A 21,291-nucleotide genomic window follows, 5' to 3' on the forward strand; every position below is an offset into this window, starting at 1 on the left:
TTGTTGCCGCTAGTCCGTCGTATTCCAACGTTTTCCGCAGGTTTTCCTTCAAACCCAACACTTCAACGGGTGATTTCCCAGTTTAACTAACCTCTGTGGCTATTAATTTGTTTCTTTGTTCGCTTCACGGTGATCTTTTGTTGTTTCCTCCCTCAATAAACATTGTTATACTTTTGAACTCTGCATCTTAGTCTCAACCAGACCATGCTCAAAATGTCGTCACCCCGGAGTACCTCCTGGCCAAGGCCCTAGTAAAAAAACAAAACAAAGCCAAAACAGTTGTCCTCACTTTTCCCCTTGTATTTAATGGTAGAAACCCCCCCATGTGTTTTATTTTTAGTGTGGGTAACTGTTTTGTGTGTCAATTTTGTGTTTTTAGTGTTTGAGTGTGTCCAGCAAACTTAAGTACCTTTGGTCTTTGGCCCTAATAACCATGAAACAGGACTGGAGGCCATTTTTTTTAATTATCAAAAGATAAATACATACAATATATACATAGAGAGAGAGAGAGGTCAGTGCTTGGTAAACCTTGTGGTAGACCGTGACACGGTACCCCTCATCAGCTGGTTACCATCAGCTGCCCCTGGTGAAGGCTGCTGGTTTCAGTTGTCACCCTCACTCCTCTTGAGCCTGGATAGACAGAGTGGTGTTGACAGTCAATTGATGAATTAGTGGAGTGCACAATCTAGAGCTCAAAGTCAGAACCCCCAAATCACTGCTGGGTATCAGAGATTAAAATCAGATCAAGTGAGAACTCTGAGGTCCAGTCAGAGATCCAAACTAAGCCCAAACTCCAAATTCTGACTTGTTCCTCAGAACTCAAAGTAGACACCAAAGGGACTCTGAATCTAACCTGTGACATGCTGTCCTCTGCATCATGAACCGTATCACGGTATCCTGCTGATGAGGGGCTGCTGGGGAACATGAGCTGCCCCTGGTACTGCTGCTGCCCTCCCTTCTGTACTCGTCTATGGAAAGAACGGAAGAAATGGGCTGAGAAGATTGCATTTCTCATTGTGGACATGCTGGTTCTAGTTTTGCATTACATGATACCAATTCTGACCAACATGGTTCCCATCAACCATCCATACCTGTCAAGTTTTGGATTTGAAAATAAGGGAAATTTTCTGGTGATCGCTGCAAGCCATCCCACCACCCCAATTAAGCTCCAGTATCCCTTACATCTTAAGACAGGAGTACAAGATATCTAAAAACAACTTGTCAACCGCTTACTAACTAAAATTAGGTGATCAGAATCTGATAGGCCTACCTTTGTTGACATTGAAATGCTGTGAAAATTCCTACATTATAATATCCGGGAACATCTCAGCTACACACTTGTTGAAGTCATCGCAGAAAGTAAAAGCAACGTTGTTTTTGGCACACAGCATTGCCATTTTAACCTCCGCATTTGTGACCTGGTCTGCCTCCGTGGTATTTCTAGTCAGAAATACTGACATCGCCTGGGCATGATTCCGTGCCTCGAGCCCGCGCTTGTGCTTGGCGGATTTCTCATGCTGGCTGACATCATTCCTTCCTCCGTGGGAGACACTAAAGTCACTATTACAAATCCTACAGAAAGCGTGGCTATCCCCCTTTCTGCTCCTCGTTAGAAAGGTAAATTCAGAGTTCCATTTATCGAAATATTTAAAGGAGGACTAAGTTTTTTTGGCAGGAATGCCTTCGGTGTCACGTCCGTGATCCATCTCTCTTTTGTTTGTTTCCCGCCGTCGGCACTAACCTCGCGACAACTGCCGCCCAGACTACTGCAGGTGGCAATTCTCGCGAGGCTAGTGACAGAGTTCAGCAGAGGATTTTTTTTTTTTCATTGTAATACGGGAGATTTACGGGAGAATACTAAAACGGGAGGAGGGCGGGAAAGAGGGGTAAAATACGGGAGTTTCCTGGCCGAAACGGGAGACTTGACAGCGAAGCAACCATCTCTCTTTTAAAGAGAAAGGACTCTGATAATGAGACATTGGTGACAACTGACAAGATATAGAACAGCTGAGTCACTCATGAGATTATGTTTGATAATCTAACCTGTAACATGCTGTCCTCTGCATCCTGGCAGATCGGCAGTGCCATCATGTGGTGCTGCTGAATCTTCTTCAGCAGCATTTCCTCCTTCCTGGATTCACTGAGCTGATTCTGAAGATCATTCTGCAGATCACGTTTCTGTAATTGTACAACTTTGTACCTCTTCTGTGGATCATCTGTCGAATTCTGCAGATTTTGGTTCTGATTCTGCAGTTTTTGGTTCTGATTTTGAAGATCATGGTTCTGATTCTGCAGATCACGCTTCTGTAATTGTACAACTTTGTACCTCTTCTGTAGATCATGGTTCTGATTCTGCAGATTTTGGTACTGATTCTGCAGATCATGGTTCTGTAATTGTACAACTTTGTACCTCTTCTGTAGATCATGGTTCTGATTCTGCAGATCACGCTTCTGTAATTGTACAACTTTGTACCTCTTCTGTAGATCATGGTTCTTATTCTGCAGATCATGGTTCTGATTCTGCACATTATGGTTCTGATTCTGCAGATCATGGTTCTGTAATTGTACGACTTTGTACCTCTTTTGTAGATCATGGTTCTGATTCTGCAGATCATGGTTCTTTAATTGTACAACTTTGTACCTCTTCTGTAGATCATGGTTCTGATCCTGCAGATCATGGTTCTGTAATTGTACAACTTTGTACCTCTTCTGTAGATCATGGTTCTTATTCTGCAGTTTTTGGTTATGATTCTGCACATTATGGTTCTGATTCTGCAGATCATGGTTCTGTAATTGTACAACTTTGTACCTCTTTTGTAGATCATGGTTTTGATTCTGCAGATCATGGTTCTGTAATTGCACAACTTTGTACCTCTTCTGTAGATCATGGTTCTGATTCTGCAGATCACGCTTCTGTAATTGTACAACTTTGTACCTCTTCTGTAGATCATGGTTCTTATTCTGCAGATTTTGGTTATGATTCTGCACATTATGGTTCTGATTCTGCAGATCATGGTTCTGTAATTGTACAACTTTGTACCTCTTCTGTAGATCATGGTTCTTATTCTGCAGATTTTGGATATGATTCTGCACATTATGGTTCTGATTCTGCAGATCATGGTTCTGTAATTGTACAACTTTGTACCTCTTCTGTAGATCATGGTTCTTATTCTGCAGTTTTTGGTTCTGATTCTGCACATTATGGTTCTGATTCTGCAGATCATGGTTCTGTAATTGTACAACTTTGTACCTCTTCTGTAGATCATGGTTCTGATTCTGCAGATCATGGTTCTGTAATTGTACAACTTTGTACCTCTTCTGTAGATCATGGTTCTTATTCTGCAGTTTTTGGTTATGATTCTGCACATTATGGTTCTGATTCTGCAGATCATGGTTCTGTAATTGTACAACTTTGTACCTCTTTTGTAGATCATGGTTCTGATTCTGCAGATCATGGTTCTGTAATTGTACAACTTTGTACCTCTTCTGTAGATCATGGTTCTGATTCTGCAGATCACGTTTCTGTAATTGTACAACTTTGTACCTCTTCTGTAGATCATGGTTCTTATTCTGCAGATCATGGTTCTGATTCTGCACATTATGGTTCTGATTCTGCAGATCATGGTTCTGTAATTGTACGACTTTGTACCTCTTTTGTAGATCATGGTTCTGATTCTGCAGATCATGGTTCTGTAATTGTACAACTTTGTACCTCTTGTGTAGATCATGGTTCTTATTCTGCAGATCATGGTTCTGATTCTGCACATTATGGTTCTGATTCTGCAGATCATGGTTCTGTAATTGTACGACTTTGTACCTCTTTTGTAGATCATGGTTCTGATCCTGCAGATCATGGTTCTGTAATTGTACAACTTTGTACCTCTTCTGTAGATCATGGTTCTTATTCTGCAGATCATGGTTCTGATTCTGCACATTATGGTTCTGATTCTGCAGATCATGGTTCTGTAATTGTACAACTTTGTACCTCTTTTGTAGATCATGGTTCTGATTCTGCAGATCATGGTTCTGTAATTGTACAACTTTGTACCTCTTCTGTAGATCATGGTTCTGATCCTGCAGATCATGGTTCTTTAATTGTACAACTTTGTACCTCTTCTGTAGATCATGGTTCTGATTCTGCAGATCATGGTTCTGTAATTGTACAACTTTGTACCTCTTCTGTAGATCATGGTTCTGATTCTGCAGATCACGCTTCTGTAATTGTACAACTTTGTACCTTTTCTGTAGATCATGGTTCTTATTCTGCAGTTTTTGGTTCTGATTCTGCACATTATGGTTCTGATTCTGCAGATCATGGTTCTGTAATTGTACGACTTTGTACCTCTTTTGTAGATCATGGTTCTGATTCTGCAGATCATGGTTCTGTAATTGTACAACTTTGTACCTCTTCTGTAGATCATGGTTCTGATCCTGCAGATCATGGTTCTGTAATTGTAAAACTTTGTACCTCTTCTGTAGATCATGGTTCTTATTCTGCAGTTTTTGTTTATGATTCTGCACATTATGGTTCTGATTCTGCAGATCATGGTTCTGTAATTGTACAACTTTGTACCTCTTTTGTAGATCATGGTTTTGATTCTGCAGATCATGGTTCTGTAATTGTACAACTTTGTACCTCTTCTGTAGATCATGGTTCTGATTCTGCAGATCACGCTTCTGTAATTGTACAACTTTGTACCTCTTCTGTAGATCATGGTTCTTATTCTGCAGATTTCAGTTATGATTCTGCACATTATGGTTCTGATACTGCAGATCATGGTTCTGTAATTGTACAACTTTGTACCTCTTCTGTAGATCATGGTTTTGATTCTGCAGATCATGGTTCTGTAATTGTACAACTTTGTACCTCTTCTGTAGATCATGGTTCTTATTCTGCAGTCTTTGGTTCTGATTCTGCACATTATGGTTCTGATTCTGCAGATCATGGTTCTGTAAATATACAACTTTGTACCTCTTTTGTAGATCATGGTTCTGATTCTGCAGATCATGGTTCTGTAATTGTACAACTTTGTACCTCTTCTGTAGATCATGGTTCTGATTCTGCAGATCATGGTTCTGTTATTGTACAACTTTGTACCTCTTTTGTAGATCATGGTTCTGATCCTGCAGATCATGGTTCTGTAATTGTACAACTTTGTACCTCTTCTGTAGATCATGGTTCTTATTCTGCAGTTTTTGGTTATGATTCTGCACATTATGGTTCTGATTCTGCAGATCATGGTTCTGTAATTGTACAACTTTGTACCTCTTTTGTAGATCATGGTTCTGATTCTGCAGATCATGGTTCTGTAATTGTACAACTTTGTACCTCTTCTGTAGATCATGGTTCTTATTCTGCAGTTTTTGGTTATGATTCTGCACATTATGGTTCTGATTCTGCAGATCATGGTTTTGTAATTGTACAACTTTGTACCTCTTTTGTAGATCATGGTTTTGATTCTGCAGATCATGGTTCTGTAATTGTACAACTTTGTACCTCTTCTGTAGATCATGGTTCTGATTCTGCAGATCACGCTTCTGTAATTGTACAACTTTGTACCTCTTCTGTAGATCATGGTTCTGATTCTGCAGATTTTGGTTATGATTCTGCACATTATGGTTCTGATTCTGCAGATCATGGTTCTGTAATTGTACAACTTTGTACCTCTTCTGTAGATCATGGTTCTGATTCTGCAGATCACGCTTCTGTAATTGTACAACTTTGTACCTCTTCTGCAGATCATGGTTCTTATTCTGCAGATTTTGGTTATGATTCTGCAAATTATGGTTCTGATTCTGCAGATCATGGTTCTGTAATTGTACAACTTTGTACCTCTTCTGTAGATCATGGTTCTTATTCTGCAGTCTTTGGTTCTGATTCTGCACATTATGGTTCTGATTCTGCAGATCATGGTTCTGTAATTGTACAACTTTGTACCTCTTTTGTAGATCATGGTTCTGATTCTGCAGATCACGCTTCTGTAATTGTACAACTTTGTACCTCTTCTGTAGATCATGGTTCTTATTCTGCAGTTTTTGTTATGATTCTGCACATTATGGTTCTGATTCTGCAGATCATGGTTCTGTAATTGTACAACTTTGTACCTCTTTTGTAGATCATGGTTCTGATTCTGCAGATCATGGTTCTGTAATTGTACAACTTTGTACCTCTTCTTTAGATCATGGTTCTCATTCTGCAGATCACGCTTCTGTAATTGTACAACTTTGTACCTCTTCTGTAGATCATGGTTCTTATTCTGCAGATCATGGTTCTGATTCTGCACATTATGGTTCTGATTCTGCAGATCATGGTTCTGTAATTGTACGACTTTGTACCTCTTTTGTAGATCATGGTTCTGATTCTGCACATCATGGTTCTGTAATTGTACAACTTTGTACCTCTTCTGTAGATCATGGTTCTGATCCTGCAGATCATGGTTCTGTAATTGTACAACTTTGTACCTCTTCTGTAGATCATCTGTCTTGTTCTGCAGATTTTGGTACTGATTCTGCAGATCATGGTTCTGATTCTGCAGATCATGGTTCTGATTCTGCAGATCATGGTTCTGATTCTGCACATTATGGTTCTGATTCTGCAGATCATGGTTCTGTAATTGTACAACTTTGTACCTCTTCTGTAGATCATGGTTCTGATTCTGCAGATCACGCTTCTGTAATTGTACAACTTTGTACCTCTTCTGTAGATCATGGTTCTGATTCTGCAGATCATGGTTCTGATTCTGCACATTATGGTTCTGATTCTGCAGATCATGGTTCTGTAATTGTACAACTTTGTACCTCTTTTGTAGATCATGGTTCTGATCCTGCAGATCATGGTTCTGTTATTGTACAACTTTGTACCTCTTCTGTAGATCATCTGTCTTGTTCTGCAGATTTTGGTACTGATTCTACAGATCATGGTTCTGATTCTGCAGATCATGGTTCTGATTCTGCACATTATGGTTCTGATTCTGCAGATCATGGTTCTGTAATTGTACAACTTTGTACCTCTTCTGTAGATCATCTGTCTTATTCTGCAGATTTTGGTTCTGATTCTGTAGATCATGGTTCTGATTCTGCAGATCACGCTTCTGTAATTGTACAACTTTTTACCTCTTCTGTAGATCATGGTTCTGATTCTGTAGATCATGGTTCTGTAATTGTACAACTTTGTACCTCTTTTGTAGATCATGGTTTTGATTCTGCAGATCATGGTTCTGTAATTGTACAACTTTGTACCTCTTCTGTAGATCATGGTTCTGATTCTGCAGATCACGCTTCTGTAATTGTACAACTTTGTACCTCTTCTGTAGATCATGGTTCTGATTCTGCAGATTTTGGTTATGATTCTGCACATTATGGTTCTGATTCTGCAGATCATGGTTCTGTAATTGTACAACTTTGTACCTCTTCTGTAGATCATGGTTCTGATTCTGCAGATCACGCTTCTGTAATTGTACAACTTTGTACCTCTTCTGCAGATCATGGTTCTTATTCTGCAGATTTTGGTTATGATTCTGCAAATTATGGTTCTGATTCTGCAGATCATGGTTCTGTAATTGTACAACTTTGTACCTCTTCTGTAGATCATGGTTCTTATTCTGCAGTCTTTGGTTCTGATTCTGCACATTATGGTTCTGATTCTGCAGATCATGGTTCTGTAATTGTACAACTTTGTACCTCTTTTGTAGATCATGGTTCTGATTCTGCAGATCACGCTTCTGTAATTGTACAACTTTGTACCTCTTCTGTAGATCATGGTTCTTATTCTGCAGTTTTTGTTATGATTCTGCACATTATGGTTCTGATTCTGCAGATCATGGTTCTGTAATTGTACAACTTTGTACCTCTTTTGTAGATCATGGTTCTGATTCTGCAGATCATGGTTCTGTAATTGTACAACTTTGTACCTCTTCTTTAGATCATGGTTCTCATTCTGCAGATCACGCTTCTGTAATTGTACAACTTTGTACCTCTTCTGTAGATCATGGTTCTGATTCTGCAGATCACGCTTCTGTAATTGTACAACTTTGTACCTCTTCTGTAGATCATGGTTCTTATTCTGCAGATTTCAGTTATGATTCTGCACATTATGGTTCTGATACTGCAGATCATGGTTCTGTAATTGTACAACTTTGTACCTCTTCTGTAGATCATGGTTTTGATTCTGCAGATCATGGTTCTGTAATTGTACAACTTTGTACCTCTTCTGTAGATCATGGTTCTTATTCTGCAGTCTTTGGTTCTGATTCTGCACATTATGGTTCTGATTCTGCAGATCATGGTTCTGTAAATATACAACTTTGTACCTCTTTTGTAGATCATGGTTCTGATTCTGCAGATCATGGTTCTGTAATTGTACAACTTTGTACCTCTTCTGTAGATCATGGTTCTGATTCTGCAGATCATGGTTCTGTTATTGTACAACTTTGTACCTCTTTTGTAGATCATGGTTCTGATCCTGCAGATCATGGTTCTGTAATTGTACAACTTTGTACCTCTTCTGTAGATCATGGTTCTTATTCTGCAGTTTTTGGTTATGATTCTGCACATTATGGTTCTGATTCTGCAGATCATGGTTCTGTAATTGTACAACTTTGTACCTCTTTTGTAGATCATGGTTCTGATTCTGCAGATCATGGTTCTGTAATTGTACAACTTTGTACCTCTTCTGTAGATCATGGTTCTTATTCTGCAGTTTTTGGTTATGATTCTGCACATTATGGTTCTGATTCTGCAGATCATGGTTTTGTAATTGTACAACTTTGTACCTCTTTTGTAGATCATGGTTTTGATTCTGCAGATCATGGTTCTGTAATTGTACAACTTTGTACCTCTTCTGTAGATCATGGTTCTGATTCTGCAGATCACGCTTCTGTAATTGTACAACTTTGTACCTCTTCTGTAGATCATGGTTCTGATTCTGCAGATTTTGGTTATGATTCTGCACATTATGGTTCTGATTCTGCAGATCATGGTTCTGTAATTGTACAACTTTGTACCTCTTCTGTAGATCATGGTTCTGATTCTGCAGATCACGCTTCTGTAATTGTACAACTTTGTACCTCTTCTGCAGATCATGGTTCTTATTCTGCAGATTTTGGTTATGATTCTGCAAATTATGGTTCTGATTCTGCAGATCATGGTTCTGTAATTGTACAACTTTGTACCTCTTCTGTAGATCATGGTTCTTATTCTGCAGTCTTTGGTTCTGATTCTGCACATTATGGTTCTGATTCTGCAGATCATGGTTCTGTAATTGTACAACTTTGTACCTCTTTTGTAGATCATGGTTCTGATTCTGCAGATCACGCTTCTGTAATTGTACAACTTTGTACCTCTTCTGTAGATCATGGTTCTTATTCTGCAGTTTTTGTTATGATTCTGCACATTATGGTTCTGATTCTGCAGATCATGGTTCTGTAATTGTACAACTTTGTACCTCTTTTGTAGATCATGGTTCTGATTCTGCAGATCATGGTTCTGTAATTGTACAACTTTGTACCTCTTCTTTAGATCATGGTTCTCATTCTGCAGATCACGCTTCTGTAATTGTACAACTTTGTACCTCTTCTGTAGATCATGGTTCTTATTCTGCAGATCATGGTTCTGATTCTGCACATTATGGTTCTGATTCTGCAGATCATGGTTCTGTAATTGTACGACTTTGTACCTCTTTTGTAGATCATGGTTCTGATTCTGCACATCATGGTTCTGTAATTGTACAACTTTGTACCTCTTCTGTAGATCATGGTTCTGATCCTGCAGATCATGGTTCTGTAATTGTACAACTTTGTACCTCTTCTGTAGATCATCTGTCTTGTTCTGCAGATTTTGGTACTGATTCTGCAGATCATGGTTCTGATTCTGCAGATCATGGTTCTGATTCTGCAGATCATGGTTCTGATTCTGCACATTATGGTTCTGATTCTGCAGATCATGGTTCTGTAATTGTACAACTTTGTACCTCTTCTGTAGATCATGGTTCTGATTCTGCAGATCACGCTTCTGTAATTGTACAACTTTGTACCTCTTCTGTAGATCATGGTTCTGATTCTGCAGATCATGGTTCTGATTCTGCACATTATGGTTCTGATTCTGCAGATCATGGTTCTGTAATTGTACAACTTTGTACCTCTTTTGTAGATCATGGTTCTGATCCTGCAGATCATGGTTCTGTTATTGTACAACTTTGTACCTCTTCTGTAGATCATCTGTCTTGTTCTGCAGATTTTGGTACTGATTCTACAGATCATGGTTCTGATTCTGCAGATCATGGTTCTGATTCTGCACATTATGGTTCTGATTCTGCAGATCATGGTTCTGTAATTGTACAACTTTGTACCTCTTCTGTAGATCATCTGTCTTATTCTGCAGATTTTGGTTCTGATTCTGTAGATCATGGTTCTGATTCTGCAGATCACGCTTCTGTAATTGTACAACTTTTTACCTCTTCTGTAGATCATGGTTCTGATTCTGTAGATCATGGTTCTGTAATTGTACAACTTTGTACCTCTTTTGTAGATCATGGTTTTGATTCTGCAGATCATGGTTCTGTAATTGTACAACTTTGTACCTCTTCTGTAGATCATGGTTCTGATTCTGCAGATCACGCTTCTGTAATTGTACAACTTTGTACCTCTTCTGTAGATCATGGTTCTGATTCTGCAGATTTTGGTTATGATTCTGCACATTATGGTTCTGATTCTGCAGATCATGGTTCTGTAATTGTACAACTTTGTACCTCTTCTGTAGATCATGGTTCTGATTCTGCAGATCACGCTTCTGTAATTGTACAACTTTGTACCTCTTCTGCAGATCATGGTTCTTATTCTGCAGATTTTGGTTATGATTCTGCAAATTATGGTTCTGATTCTGCAGATCATGGTTCTGTAATTGTACAACTTTGTACCTCTTCTGTAGATCATGGTTCTTATTCTGCAGTCTTTGGTTCTGATTCTGCACATTATGGTTCTGATTCTGCAGATCATGGTTCTGTAATTGTACAACTTTGTACCTCTTTTGTAGATCATGGTTCTGATTCTGCAGATCACGCTTCTGTAATTGTACAACTTTGTACCTCTTCTGTAGATCATGGTTCTTATTCTGCAGTTTTTGTTATGATTCTGCACATTATGGTTCTGATTCTGCAGATCATGGTTCTGTAATTGTACAACTTTGTACCTCTTTTGTAGATCATGGTTCTGATTCTGCAGATCATGGTTCTGTAATTGTACAACTTTGTACCTCTTCTTTAGATCATGGTTCTCATTCTGCAGATCACGCTTCTGTAATTGTACAACTTTGTACCTCTTCTGTAGATCATGGTTCTTATTCTGCAGATCATGGTTCTGATTCTGCACATTATGGTTCTGATTCTGCAGATCATGGTTCTGTAATTGTACGACTTTGTACCTCTTTTGTAGATCATGGTTCTGATTCTGCACATCATGGTTCTGTAATTGTACAACTTTGTACCTCTTCTGTCGATCATGGTTCTGATCCTGCAGATCATGGTTCTGTAATTGTACAACTTTGTACCTCTTCTGTAGATCATCTGTCTTGTTCTGCAGATTTTGGTACTGATTCTGCAGATCATGGTTCTGATTCTGCAGATCATGGTTCTGATTCTGCAGATCATGGTTCTGATTCTGCACATTATGGTTCTGATTCTGCAGATCATGGTTCTGTAATTGTACAACTTTGTACCTCTTCTGTAGATCATGGTTCTGATTCTGCAGATCACGCTTCTGTAATTGTACAACTTTGTACCTCTTCTGTAGATCATGGTTCTGATTCTGCAGATCATGGTTCTGATTCTGCACATTATGGTTCTGATTCTGCAGATCATGGTTCTGTAATTGTACAACTTTGTACCTCTTTTGTAGATCATGGTTCTGATCCTGCAGATCATGGTTCTGTTATTGTACAACTTTGTACCTCTTCTGTAGATCATCTGTCTTGTTCTGCAGATTTTGGTACTGATTCTACAGATCATGGTTCTGATTCTGCAGATCATGGTTCTGATTCTGCACATTATGGTTCTGATTCTGCAGATCATGGTTCTGTAATTGTACAACTTTGTACCTCTTCTGTAGATCATCTGTCTTATTCTGCAGATTTTGGTTCTGATTCTGTAGATCATGGTTCTGATTCTGCAGATCACGCTTCTGTAATTGTACAACTTTTTACCTCTTCTGTAGATCATGGTTCTGATTCTGTAGATCATGGTTCTGATTCTGCACATTATGGTTCTGATTCTGCATATCATGGTTCTGTAATTGTACAACTTTGTACCTCTTTTGTAGATCATGGTTCTGATCCTGCAGATCATGGTTCTGTAATTGTACAACTTTGTACCTCTTCTGTAGATCATCTGTCTTGTTCTGCAGATTTTGTTTCTGATTCTGCAGGTTTTGGTTTTGATTCTGCAGATTATGGTTCTGATTCTGCAGATCACGCTTCTGGAATTGTACAACTTTGTCCCTCTTCTGTAGCTCATCTGTGTTATTCTGCAGATTTTGGTTCTTATTCTGTAGATCATGGTTCTGATTCTGCAGATCACGGTTCTGGAAGTGTAAAATTTTTTCCTCTTCTGTAGATCATGGTTCTTATTCTGCAGATTATGGTTCTGATTCTGTAGATCATGGTTCTGATTCTGCAGATCACGCTTCTGTAATTGTACAACTTTGTACCTCTTATGTAGATCATCTGTCTTGTTCTGCAGATTTTGGTTCTGATTCTGTAGATCATGGTTCTGATTCTGCAGATCACGCGTCTGTAATTGTACAACTTTGTACCTCTTCTGTAGATCATGGTTCTGATCCTGCAGTTTTTGGTTCTGATTCTGCACATTATGGTTCTGATTCTGCAGATCATGGTTGTGATTTTGCAGATCACGGTTCTGGAAGTGTAAAATTTATACCTCTTCTGTAGATCATCTGTTTTATTCTGCAGATTTTGGTACTGATTCTGCAGATCATGGTTCTGATTCTGCAGATCATGGTTCTGTAATTGTACAACTTTGTACCTCTTATGTAGATCATCTGTCTTGTTCTGCAGATTTTGGTTCTGATTCTGCAGATTATGGTTCTGATTCTACAGATCATGGTTCTTATTCTGTAGATCATGGTTCTGATTCTGCAGATCATGGTTCTGATTCTGCAGATCACGCTTCTGTAATTGTAAAACTTTGTACCTCTTCTGTAGATTATGGTTCTTATTTTGCAGTTTTTGGTTCTGATTCTGCAGATCATGGTTCTGATTCTGCAGATCATTGTTCTGATTCTGTAGATCCCGCTTCTGCAATTGAACAACTTTTTTCCTCTTTGGAGATCATGTCTTATTCTGCAGATTTTGGTTCTGATTCTGCACATCAAGGTTCTGATTCTGCCGATCACGCTTCCGTAATTGTACAACTTTGTACTTCTTCTTTAGATCATCTGTCTTATTCTGCAGATTTTGGTTCTGATTCTGCAGATCACGATTCTGACTCTCTAGTGCATGAGAACCAGACTCCACAGCTTCTAGCAGTCCCCATTTTCGTGACCTTTTGGAGACCCAAAACCAGTGTTGGGTCTGTGGGGAGGGGACTGTCTGGACTCATCTGACTTCTGCATTTGTTGTCTAATGGTGTGTAACTGACCTGTGACATGCTGTCCTCTGCATCCTGGAAGTTCCGCAGTGCCATCATGTGGTTTTGCTGAATCCTCTTCAGCAGCATCTCCTCCTTCCTGGATTCACTGAGTTGATTCTGCAGAACTCTGATTCTGCAGATTTCGGTTCTGATTCTGCAGATCCCCTTTCAGGTTCTGCAAATCTGTAAAGCACAACTCTGTACCTATTCTGTAGATCATCAGTCTTATTCTCTAGATCATCAGTCTTATTATGCAGATTTTGGTTCTGACTCCGTATTGCACGAACCTGACGCCACAAAACCAGTGCAGGGTGGGGGGAGGGGACTGGCTGGACTCATCTGAGTTCCACATTTAAGAGGTGTTATTCAAATTAGGGTGCGGTCCTAACTGCGTGTTCACACCGGACGCAAATGCGAATTTCCCGTTCGCTGTGAACACACAGTTCAAGTGTCTTGGGTGCAACTTTTTCCCTATTGGTTGATCGACATGTGAGCGGGAAATTGACTACGTCTGCCTGGCAACAGCCACAGCAGGAGGAAGTCGCCACATGACTCTCAATGGCGGTATATATGGCTACAAGCTCGAGGGAGCTCCGTTTATTCTCAGATATTGCTGATAATGCTTCCCCAGATTACCTGCTGTTCCGGGTGGAAGCATTGTTGGAACAGTTAATTTACATAAATGAAACAATAGACTCGGAGGTCGACCCTGTAGTTTACAGGAACTTGTGTCATGTTGTGGAGTACCTAAGCACTCGAGTCGCAAGTTGTGGTGACAGTGGACAAGTTGGTCGTCCATCGCTGGAGCTGTCCAGGCAAGCCGTGGAGACTTGTTGGCGGGTCTTAGTGTCAACAAAATAGCCCACCTGCTCGGTGTGAGCGAGAGAACACTCCACCGTAGAATGGCAGAGCACGGTAGCAGATGAGTTTGCATGACAAGGTCGTATTGTATAACTTTTGTAGGAATTTTTCAACAAGTCATCATTAATCAATCAGAAGGACCCACAGAGTCTATATTGCGCTGTTCAAAATCTGGAGAGGACACCTTCCAGTTGGTTCAAAAGAATTTATTCAGATTAACAGGAAAGAATACAGAGCTCTGGAGATGGTCTTCCCCTATCCTGGAGTCAGCATACGCAGATGCGGCATCCCTGGCGTTGGGGCAAGAAGTCCAACGATCTAACTATCTTCTCCAGTTTTATGTGTGACAGGGAGGTGCTTATGTGATTGCTTATGCGTGCAAGTGTGTATTTTTGATCTTCGTGTTCTTTTGCAGATTCTTCTGTCTGACCGCGTGCCAGCACCATCTGTTCCCATTGTATACTTCGTGTTTCATCTGTGAAGACAAAAACCCCTCTTTCCTTGATTCACGACCTTGCTCTAATCTACTTCTGACTCCCATAGAGATTCTGTGGACTCTGTTCCGACCTGATTAGCTTGAGGGAGTGATGCTAGCCATGAGCTACACTCCTGCTATTCCCTGTTGTGACCTTTTCACCTGTGTCCACTCTTATACAGTCTGGTCTGTGCTTCACTGCCTTGTGTTTCCTGCGTTCTATTTTAAGTAAATATATGTATAAATTTAACTACAGTTTAAGCAAATATATATGTATGGATTAATTTACAGTTAAAGCAAATATATGAATAAATTTATCTACACTTTACAATGAATCATGTGGTTTTGTGGCACCCAGGATATTTTATTCGTTCAAATTATGTCCATACTTATTTCTTTATTGGTTATTGTGATTAACTTGGTCCCCCACCATTACTTTTTGTCATTAATGTAGGTTAAAATGCGCTGTGTCACCGGTAAAGACTGGCCTGCTTTAGCTGAAGTCATTGTGGAACAATACCCATTTGCGTCAGGAGGTGTCAGCGTCGGCTCTGGTAACGAGGCTGACTAGTGTTGTAATCCTGGCCTCGTCATATTAAGTGTACTCTTGAGTTGTGCTGTCATATGTATATGTTTACAATGGAGTTACCGTCCATAAATAAGGCCGTAACTACCGCTAGCCTCAGCTGCTAATGCAGCATGTCGTGTCCGCCGTAGCAGTTGACCGAGCGCCGCGGTGCAATGATAGCGGCCGTACCGTTGACTTTTGTCGTGTCAAGTGAATGAATAATAAGTTCAGAGGTTTGTAGACATGAAGCAGCCACTAAAAACTTGTTCAACATGTTGTATCTAAGTACAAGTGTTCAACTAAGGTGACTAATATGTGGGACAACGACCATGAGCAGTTTAAGTACTCAAACCTTATGTAAATGGGTGAATGCAACAAGTGGTTAGTGTGTTTAGTTTAGTTAGTATGTTTGAGTTATTACCCAGATAAATAGAGCACTCAGTCAGTTAGGAGTAGACAAATTGTAGGAGCAGCTGCAAGTATGGAGTTTGTTACTGTTGTGAACTGCAAATGTTCTCTCGTGTGTTATGTCTTGATGTAACTGTTTAACAGTAATAGTTGTATTATTTGTTAACTGTAGGACAGTGGTAGTTGTATTGTTGTTTACTGAATTATTCAGCGCCGTAATCTTGGCATAACAGAAGCGAGCTCAGTCACAAAGCGCAAGACGGACCCAATAGCAACACAGAAACCGATACTCACAAAAGACAGTTGATATTTTCTATTTGACGGTGTTTGCTGTTCAATAAAAATCCCTGGCACCTGGATGGAAGTTGTCAACGTTGTACAAGAGTAGCAGTAAGTTCTATGGCGCGTTGCCCCACAACACTTCTGAATGACACGGCAATCAAAGTTGTGTAGGACTGCCCCAGTTTGGCTTAGCAGAGGTTACAACTCACATATGACAGCAAATTTTCTGCCTGTTCACCATGAAACTTTGTGTGCAGGGTTTCTGACTTGAATAATTCCACTGACAATGCAACGTTGGATGCAGCTGTCACAGAACTCCCTGGATATCACCCAAATACAGGCTACAAGATGATGCTTGGACATCTCTGGGCTGGAGGTGTGAAGGTTCAAAGTTAGTGAATGTCATGAAGTGGTCTATAGCCTACTTGGACTAAAGTTTTCATCCAGTCAGAATAAAAAGAATCCAGCAAGCTTTTCTATGACTTAGATGAAGGGCTCAGGCAAATGTTTGATCACAATGAAAGACAGTGCTGCAAAAAAAACCAACCTGTCTAAGTTGTACCAGGAATATCAGGCTAACTAATTTGACACTGAGCAGCCAAACATGACATTTTGTCATTACTGATACACTCACTTAACTTTTAATGATTTTTTTTTTTACCAACTGCTGATCTGTGTAACAATACAGAGAAATCATGACTTAGACATGAATGTTAATCCACTTTATTCAGTTGAGGCTTCTTTAACCGTTAGAAATGATTTTTTCAGCATTTATGTGATGCAGCTTTTAAATTGCAACTTGTTTTCCTGTTTTGATTGGAGGACCATGTGTGCAAGAATCCATGCGATGTGTGGATCCACAGGGAATTCTAGTCCGCGCACTACGACTACACACCGTCAGGTGCAGGAGATATTCTGTGCCAGCTGCCAACAGTCTGTGGCTTATAGATGGCAACCATAAACTCATAAGGGAAGCCTCTATGTTGGGAAACCAGGAAGTAGATTCAAGTACATTTCCAAAAACTTGAATATCATGAAGAAGTTCAACATGTTTTGTCACTCGTTTCAGAAAGTGAACCCAAACGTTAAACCCCTTTCCCACTGCACCAAAAACGTGGATCAACACGGGTTTTTGGGCGCTCCGAAAGGGTCGACTCAGCATTTTGAGTCGTTTACATGAAACAATGACGCTGTCAGCACGATGACGTACAAGAGAGAAAATCACAGGCACGCAGCCTCACAGTGGGAGCTCAGACGCGCGTCTGCTGGAAGCTTGAATGAGCCCTAAAGCCGAGCAAACGCGGGTCCAAAAACCTGCGTTGACATGCATTTTTCAGTGTGAAAAGGGCATAATATACACAAATTAAACATAGAGTGAAATATTTCAAGCTTTTATTTCTTGAGATGTTGATGTGTTCTGCTGAGTCCCTTTCTACTTTTAAGAGACAATTGAAGACTCAATTGTTCAGAGAGCACCTCGGCACTTAACCTGACTCTTCTCCTCTTTGTTCTGTGGGGTAGAATAAGTCAGAGGGCCCAAGTCCCAGCACTTAGTGATTATGTGGCACTAACTGTGTTGTGTGATGTTGTATATTTGTCCCCAAAAAAAAAGGGGAGGGGGGGGGCAACACTTCTTCTGCCACTAGATGGCAGTACATGTGACCAAATCACAACTGAAGCACTTTTGTGCTTCCTATGGGTTTTTCCTTAATTAAGTCTGAATTCTTGCTTGTGTTGTACGTCGCTTTGGACAAAAGCGTCTGCAAAATGAAATTGTAGAATTGTAGAATTGATGATTATGGCTTGCAGATAAGAAAACCCAAAATTCAGTGTCTCAGAAAAAATGCAAAACAGAAATTTTCCTCGTGCCTGCAACACATCGGCTGCTGTTAAGAAATTTGTGTTGCTGCCTGAGTGGTGAGAAAATTTGTTGCTGAAGTTTTTCAAGTTCATCTTAGCTACACAGGTTCTTGTCTAAATCCATGGTTTCATTGCAACACTATGGGCAGTTGTTAAAAATAGCTTCAATTGGATGCTGTCAACAGAAATATAACAGCAGGTGTGGATTTCTGTTAACCTCCAGATAAAAAACAATAAAAGTCTCATGTTAAAGTGAAGTTAAAAAGGTTAAAGCAGTCATAGACACAAGCAAAATGTGCAGTTGATTTATCCAGTTATGTACCATGAATGCAGATTGACAGATACACATTTTCATACTGTGTGTTTATGCAGCAGCCATTCACCAAATAGTGTTAAATTTCCCCTTTACTGCACACTGTGCCTCATGTTGTCCCAAGTGATCCCTGCTTCTGTCACTGTTTTTACAGATGGAGAGTTGTGGTCCATGGGGGAGTTGATGGCTTCAGCCGTCTAAGGGTCTGTCTTCGTGCTGCCACCAACAACCGAGCCTCAACAGTGCTGAACAGCTTCATGCAGGCTGTCCAGACCTATGGAGCACCATCTCTGTTAGCGCTGATGAAGGGGCGACCACCTGGAAGTAGCAGGGTACATGGGGTCACACAAAGGAGTGAACCGCAACTCCCACATTACCAGGAGAAGTACACACAACCAAAGGTATTCAGATGTTCTATAAATAATCTTGAAGTGGTACTTAATGTTATCATGGTTTGCCCAGTCAGCATTGATATTGAATGCATCCATGTGACTTCAGTACCTTTTTGGTTTGTAATTTGTGTTTGTGTGTATTTGTTGGGGGGGGGGGGGTGGAACCATCTAATTGCATGTGTTCTAAATCCATGTAAAAGTTCCTGATCAGAACACCTTGGAGCTCTTCACAAGCCTGTGTTTTCAGCACCAGCCTTGACAGCATTTCATCATCTTTGGTGATTTCTAAAGCTGACTTTGTTTTGTTTGTGTGTGTTTTGTTGTTTAGATTCAAGGACTGAGAGGTGATGGCGTGATGTCTCTGGGGAGTGTCACACCTCTTCTACTCCTGCTTCTGCAGTATGGAAAGTAATGGCCTACTGGACCCAGATGATGAACTCCACATCTGTGCACTGCACTGGAGCTTTCTGCCACACACCCAGAGTCACCTTGAGTTCTTCAAGGATGGGTGGAATCACCACACACTGCGTACTGGAAGAAATCAGTCACCTCTTCAGCTATGGACTCTAAACCAGCGTGAGGGACAAGACACCCCCCCCCCCCCCAAGGTTTGTTCTTCAGACAGAAAGAGAACTTTAAGATTGCATGTTTAAGTGTAATATTACAATAAAAAGGAACACTTGAGTGTATTCAGAAAAGTAGTCACACCTTCCATGTTGTAGCCTTGTGCTCAAACATTCCTCCTGATAACAACACTTTCACAGTCCAGGCTCACACAGGTTAGGAAAGTCCACAACTCTAAATCAGCCATGTGGGTGTGCTGGTTTAGTTAGACTGAGGACCAGCTGGTTCAAACCTTGTTTACATAATTCTCTAGTGTTTTATGTGACAACGACTTCAAAACACAATATATTTTTATATTTTTACACTTCAGGCAGACACAGAATTTGGAATTGACTGTGACACCCACATGGTGATGACCATGTGGGTGTCACAGTCCCTGAGGTGCAGCTGCCAGATCCCTGTGGGCCCTTTTCTAATGTGCTGAATGTGCACAGCGAGACAGTGGCCATCATACGTCAAATACCTGGACTTGTTTGAAGTCAAAGTGATGTGTATCGTCTCTGCATTGAGCTTGGACTCAATTGTGTGTTCAAGTTTGGCGGTTACTCCGGCTTCCTGCCACAGACCAAAAACACACTCATGAGGTTAATTGGTGACTCTAAATTGCCCTGAGGTATGAGTGTGCGCGAATGGTTGTCTGTCTCTCTATGTTGCAATTGGCTGGCGAATGGTTCAGCGTGTACCCCGCCTCTTGCCCGATGATAGCTGGGATAGGCTGCAGCCCTCGTGACCCCAAAAGGGATAAGCTGTATGGAAAATGAATGAATGAAATATAGGGATTCAGAAACTGTTTATTCACGTATCAGTTACCTGGAATGGTTCGAGGAGGGTGGGCCACCTTTCTTTGAACTCTGCCACCCATGGGGACTGGGCAACCACTTCCATTCTTCTCCAGCTGTAGGTCCTGGCCATCATGTAGTTAATGTCTTTGACATTGTCCTTTCTCTTGCTAGCCCCAATTAGTTCAAGTCTAAGACTCTCAAGAGTGTCATCGCTTTCACCAGGTGGGTGTGGAGGAAGATCATTTATCTCTGCTCTCTTTGGTTTTTTCATGTTTTTGGCAGCTTTTCTATCTTCCTCAGTCTTGTATTTCATTGAGTTTATTAGAAGTTCAGGGCTTCCCAGTGGTCTACGTTTTGTGTGATAGTTTCCACATTTGTACTTGAGACTCTGCTGCCATCCCTAAGTTCCATTAAAAGATCCAGGCTCCTTTAAGCATGGATGCTTCTCTGTGAGGGCCTGTGCAACTGCACATCTTTGAGCATCACTGGGATAAGATGTGTAGGAGAACATGGCCTCTGCCAGACGCTCCAGTATGTCAGATTTGACACTTGGTGATGTCAGTGAGGTGCCATCTCTCAAATAGCTTTCATTGCCTTGTCTCAATGCGAGCTCTGTGTTATGGGAGAAAGTTGGAATGGGAAAAACGGAGGGCCATGGCTCCTGCCTTTCAGAGGGAGAAGGACTCCGAATCCCAGTATCGTCTGACTCTGTAGACTGACTCGCACATTCACACAGTGAGCTCACATCAGAGGTATCAGGGGTGCTTTTCATGGGAACAAGTGTCAGTGTCACAGGATGAGGCATGAACGCTTCTTTCAGTGTGTCTTTATCTTTCAGCTCACTAGTTGAGGTAAGGGTGAAGAAGTCATTGAAGTCTTCATCTTTGTATTGCAGACTTACTTCTGCAGTAATGGAAAACTCTTCCTTGATAGCTCCAAGTCGCTCTTCCACAGATGAAGGCATACCACTGTTAAGAGTGAGTTTCTTGATTTCATTATCAATGAGGACCCGCAATCTCACAGCTTGGTCCACACCTAGAAGGATAACGGAGAGCAAAATGTGACACCGAGATACTCAACACTGTTATTA

The 21,291-nt window shown here is 40.6% G+C and overlaps 2 long non-coding RNA genes across 2 annotated transcripts; one reads left to right on the forward strand and one right to left on the reverse strand.

Annotated features, from left to right (window-relative positions):
* Nucleotides 1-466: 466 nt before the first annotated feature.
* LOC147269538 (uncharacterized) lies at nt 467-1,611 on the reverse strand. Its single transcript, XR_015111459.1, has 3 exons — nt 1,092-1,611; nt 854-968; nt 467-630 (listed from the first exon to the last, which is right to left on the reverse strand). It is a non-coding gene; the product is annotated as an uncharacterized LOC147269538 (long non-coding RNA).
* On the forward strand, nt 1,512-19,724 carry LOC147269539 (uncharacterized). The gene is made up of 3 exons (XR_015111460.1): nt 1,512-1,617; nt 18,558-18,804; nt 19,124-19,724. It is a non-coding gene; the product is annotated as an uncharacterized LOC147269539 (long non-coding RNA).
* The last annotated feature ends 1,567 nt before the right edge of the window (nt 19,725-21,291 follow it).

Source organism: Aulostomus chinensis, chromosome 2 (genome assembly GCF_037954235.1).
Source record: "Aulostomus chinensis isolate RoL2024-O1b breed Wild chromosome 2, RoL_Achi_v1.0, whole genome shotgun sequence".
Lineage (NCBI taxonomy): Eukaryota > Metazoa > Chordata > Actinopteri > Syngnathiformes > Aulostomidae > Aulostomus > Aulostomus chinensis.